Source organism: Labeo rohita, unplaced genomic scaffold, assembly GCF_022985175.1.
Source record: "Labeo rohita strain BAU-BD-2019 unplaced genomic scaffold, IGBB_LRoh.1.0 scaffold_1774, whole genome shotgun sequence".
Taxonomy (NCBI): Eukaryota; Metazoa; Chordata; class Actinopteri; order Cypriniformes; family Cyprinidae; genus Labeo; species Labeo rohita.
The window spans coordinates 1,846-7,283 of NW_026127972.1; the positions used below are offsets into that span (position 1 = coordinate 1,846).

At 31.9% G+C, this 5,438-nt stretch overlaps 1 long non-coding RNA gene across 1 annotated transcript in view; it reads right to left on the reverse strand.

Annotated features, from left to right (window-relative positions):
• Positions 1–3,975: 3,975 nt before the first annotated feature.
• Positions 3,976–5,438, reverse strand: part of LOC127158902 (uncharacterized) — a 2,500-nt gene continuing 1,037 nt past the window's right edge. Inside the window, exons 2-3 of the long non-coding RNA XR_007826307.1 lie at positions 4,431–4,554; positions 3,976–4,299 (exon numbers count right to left, since the gene is read on the reverse strand). This is a non-coding gene — a long non-coding RNA (uncharacterized LOC127158902). The remainder of the gene's footprint in view (positions 4,300–4,430; positions 4,555–5,438) is intronic.

Consider the following 5,438-nt stretch of genomic DNA (forward strand, 5'->3'; position numbering starts at 1 on the left):
CTGGATTCCAAAAAGGCTGTCCCAACTGTTATGTTTTATTAATTACGTATACTTTTTGAAAAAAAAAAAAAATCTCTGCCAGCAGTAACCAGGTGGAATTCCATCAATGATGTCTGGATTCCAAAAGGCTTTCCAACTCTCTGCCAGCAGTAACCAGGTGGAATTCCATCAATGATGTCTGGATTCCAAAAAGGCTTGTCCCAACTGTTATGTTTGTATTAATTACGTATTTTTTAAAAAAAAAAAAAAAAAAAAAAAATCTCTGCCAGCAGTAACCAGGTGGAATTCCATCAATGATGTCTGGATTCCAAAAAGGCTTGTCCCAACTGTTATGTATTAAAAAAAAAAAAAAAAATCTCTGCCAGCAGTAACCAGGTGGAATTCCATCAATGATGTCTGATTCCAAAAAGGCTGTCCCAACTGTTATGTTTCTATTAATTACGTATACTTTTTAAAAAAAAAAAAAAAAAAATCTCTGCCAGCAGTAACCAGGTGGAATTCCATCAATGATGTCTGGATTCCAAAAAGGCTGTCCCAACTGTTATGTTTCTATTAATTACGTATACTTTTTTAAAAAAAATTCCAGCAAAAGGTGGAATTCCATCAATGAAAAAAAAAAAAAAAAAATCTCTGCCAGCAGTAACCAGGTGGAATTCCATCAATGATGTCTGGATTCCAAAAAGGCTTTCCCAACTGTTATGTTTGTATTAATTACGTATACTTTTTAAAAAAAAAAAAAAAAAAAAAAATCTCTGCCAGCAGTAACCAGGTGGAATTCCATCAATGAGGTGGAATTCCATCAATGATGTCTGGAAAAAAAAAAAGGCTGTCCCAACTGTTATGTTTGTATTAATTACGTATACTTTTTAAAAAAAAAAAAAAAAAAATCTCTGCCAGCAGTAACCAGGTGGAATTCCATCAATGATGTCTGGATTCCAAAAAGGCTTTCCCAACTGTTATGTTTGTATTAATTACGTATACTTTTTTTGTAAAAAAAAAAAAAAAAAAATCTCTGCCAAAAAAAAAAAATCTCTGATTCCAGCAGTCCCAACCATGGTGGAATTCCATCAATGATGTAACCAGGTGGAATTCCATCAATGATGTCTGGATTCCAAAAAGGCTGTCCCAACTGTTATGTTTTATTAATTACGTATACTTTTTTACTTTTAACCAGGTGGAATTCAAAAAAATGTCTGGAAAAAGGCTGTCCCAACTGTTATGTTTGTATTAAAAAAAAAAAAAAAAATCTCTGCCAGCAGTAACCAGGTGGAATTCCATCAATGATGTCTGGATTCCAAAAAGGCTTTCCCAACTGTTATGTTTCTATTAATTACGTATACTTTTTACTAAAAAAAAAAAAAAAAAAAAAATCTCTTTTTACTGAAAAAAAAAAAAATCTCTGCAGCAGTAACCAGGTGGAATTCCATCAATGATGTCTGGATTCCAAAAAGGCTGTCCCAACTGTTATGTTTGTATTAATTACGTATACTTTTTACTGAAAAAAAAAAAAAAAAAAAAATCTCTGCCAGCAGTAACCAGGTGGAAATTCCAAAATGATGTCTGGATTCCCAACTGTTATGTTTCTATTAATTAAAATATACTTTTTACTAACCAGGTGGAAATCAAAAAAAAAAAAAAAAAAAATCTCTGCCAACAGTAACCAGGTGGAATTCCATCAATGATGTCTGGATTCCAAAAAGTGGAATCCCAACTGTTATGTTTGTATTAATTACGTATACTTTTTAAAAAAAAAAAAAAAAAAAAATCTCTGCCAGCAGTAACCAGGTGGAATTCCATCAATGAAAAAAAAAAGGCTTTCCCAACTGTTATGTTTTAAAAAAAAAAAAAAAAAAATCTCTGCCAGCAGTAACCAGGTGGAATTCCATCAATGATGTCTGGATTCCAAAAAGGCTGTCCCAACTGTTATGTTTCTATTAATTACGTATACTTTTTACAAAAAAAAAAAAAAAAAAAAAAAAAAAATCTCTGCCAGCAGTAACCAGGTGGAATTCCATCAATGATGTCTGGATTCCAAAAAGGCTGTCCCAACTGTTATGTTTCTATTAAAAAAAAAAAAAAATACTTTTTTTACAAAAAAAAAAAAAAAAAATCTCTGCCAGCAGTAACCAGGTGGAATTCCATCAATGATGTCTGGATTTTTTGTTTCTATTAAACTGTTAAAAAAAAAAAAAAAATCTCTGCCAGCAGTAACCAGGTGGAATTCCATCAATGATGTCTGGATTCCAAAAAGGCTGTCCCAACTGTTATGTTTGTATTAATTTGTATATAAAAAAAAAAAAAAAAAAAAAAAAAATTACAGTAATAGGTGGAATTTTGACTGAAAAAAAAAAAAAATCTCTGCCAGCAGTAACCAGGTGGAATTCCATCAATGATGTCTGGATTCCAAAAAGGCTTCCCAACTGTTATGTTTTATTATTACGTTACTTTTTGAAAAAAAAAAAAAAAAAAATACTTTTACTGTAACCAGGTGGAATTCCATCAAAAAAAAAAAAAAAAATCTCTGCCAGCAGTAACCAGGTGGAATTCCATCAATATACTTTTAAATGTCTGGAAAAAAAAAAAAAAAAAAATCTGCCAGCAGTAACCAGGTGGAATTCCATCAATGATGTCTGGATTCCAAAAAGGCTTTCCCAACTGTTATGTAGATTTGGAATTTTTTTTTTTTTTTTTTTTTTTTTTTTTTCAGTAAAAAGTATACGTAATTAATACAAACATAACAGTTGGGACAGCCTTTTTGGAATCCAGACATCATTGATGGAATTCCACCTGGTTTTTGGAAATCAGACATCATTGATGGAATTCCACCTGGTTACTGCTGGCAGAGATTCCACCTTTTTTTTTTTTTTTTTTTTTTTTTTCAGTAAAAAGTATACGTAATTAATACAAACATAACAGTTGGGACAGCTTTTTGGAATCCAGACATCATTGATGGAATTCCACCTGGTTACTGCTGGCAGATGGAATTTTTTTTTTTTTTTTTTCAGTAAAAAGTATACGTAATTAATACAAACATAACAGTTGGGACAGCCTTTTTGGAATCCAGACATCATTGATGGAATTCCACCTGGTTACTGCTGGCTTTTTTTTTTTTTTTTTTTTTTCAGTAAAAAGTATACGTAATTAATACAAACATAACAGTTGGGACAGCCTTTTTGGAATCCAGACATCATTGATGGAATTCCACCTGGTTACTGGCTTTTTTTTTTTTTTTTTTTTTTTTTTTTTTTTCAGTAAAAAGTATACGTAATTAATACAAACATAACAGTTGGGACAGCCTTTTTGGAATCCAGACATCATTGATGGAATTCCACCTGGTTACTGCTTTTTTTTTTTTTTTTTTTTTTTTTTTCAGTAAAAAGTATACGTAATTAATACAAACATAACAGTTGGGACAGCCTTTTTGGAATCCAGACATCATTGATGGAATTCCACCTGGTTACTGCTGAGATTTTTTTTTTTTTTTTTTTTTTTTTTTTTTTTTTTTTTCAGTAAAAAGTATACGTAATTAATACAAACATAACAGTTGGGACAGCCTTTTTGGAATCCAGACATCATTGATGGAATTCCACCTGGTTACTGCTGGCAGAGATTTTTTTTTTTTTTTCAGTAAAAAGTATTTTTTTTTTTTTTTCAGTAAAAAGTATTTTTAATTAATAGTAAAAAAACATAACAGTTGGGACAGCCTTTTTGAATCCAGACATTTTGGAATCCAGACATCATTGATGGAATACAAACATAACAGTCCACCTTTGGGTCCAATCCAATCATTGATGGAATTCCACCTGGTTACTGCTGGCAGAGATTTTTTTTTTTTTTTTTTTTTCAGTAAAAAGTATACGTAATTAATACAAACATAACAGTTGGGACAGCCTTTTGGAATCCAGACATCATTGATGGAATTCCACCTGGTTACTGCTGGCAGAGATTTTTTTTTTTTTTTTTTTTTCAGTAAAAGTATACGTAATTAATACAAACATAACAGTTGGGACAGCCTTTTTGGAATCCAGACATCATTGATGGAATTCCACCTGGTTACTGCTGGCAGAGATTTTTTTTTTTTTTTTTTTTTTTTTCAGTAAAAAGTATACGTAATTAATACAAACATAACAGTTGGGACAGCCTTTTTGGAATCCAGACATCATTGATGGAATTCCACCTGGTTACTGCTGGCAGAGATTTTTTTTTTTTTTTTTTTTCAGTAAAAGTATACGTAATTAATAGAAACATAACAGTTGGGAAAGCCTTTTTGGAATCCAGACATCATTGATGGAATTCCACCTGGTTACTGCTGGCTGAGATTTTTTTTTTTTTTTTTTTTTTTTTCACAAACAAAAAAGTATACGTAATTAATACAAACATAACAGTTGGGACAGCCTTTTTGGAATCCAGACATCATTGATGGAATTCACCTGGTTACTGCTGGCAGAGATTTTTTTTTTTTTTTTTTTTTCAGTAAAAAGTATACGTAATTAATAGAAACATAACAGTTGGGACAGCCTTTTTGGAATCCAGACATCATTGATGGAATTCCACCTGGTTACTGCTGGCAGATTTTTTTTTTTTTTTTTTTTTCAGTAAAAAGTATACGTAATTAATACAAACATAGCAGTTGGGACAGCCTTTTTTCTAAAGGGATGATAAGGCCCCCTGGGGGCCAAGGTAACCATTAAACACCAGGTAATTTTGGAGTTTTCCGAAGTTGGTTTTTGGGGGTTGGGACCCTTGGGTTAATCTTTTTGGAAATTTTTGGAGGTAAGGGTTTTAACATAATTTTGAACGGCCCCTTTTGGGAAAATTGTTTCGTTTTTGTAAAGCGTTTGTTTAAGGGGGTGTTACTTTAAAGGGGATTTTGGGATTCGTTGAGAAAATTGCGTAAACAGATGGGGAAACACCGGGCTTTTTGAAATTCCATGTGCTTGGAACCCTTTAAATTATCGAATTTTGACTGGTTGGGAAATTTTTCGGTAAAGATGATTAAATTTTTGGTAACCTTGGAAAAAATGGATTCCCGGTGGGAATTTTTTTGGCTTGGGGACATTTAGGTTTTGGGGGAATTTGTAGTTTGGGAGAAAACCCTTTTCTGTTTTGGAAATAGGATTATGAGCAAACTTTTGGAAGAATTATGCGACAATTTTGGGGAAAAGTATTGGGAAGTTTTAAACGTGGAGCACTTTTTGGAAAGTTAATTTTTAAAGTTGGGGATGGAACCCGGGTTGGGGAAAATTTGGAAATTCCCATAAATTTTTTCAGAAATTAAAAATTTAAAACCCGGAAAATGGATGAATTCCCCTTTGGGAAATTTTTTTGGTAAAAAGTATTTTTTAAGGGAAATTTTCCCGGGAAAGGGGGGGTGACCACCTTTTCCCTTCGAAAATTTTTTAAAAAATGCAAAATTTTAAAAAAATTAACGTGGCGGA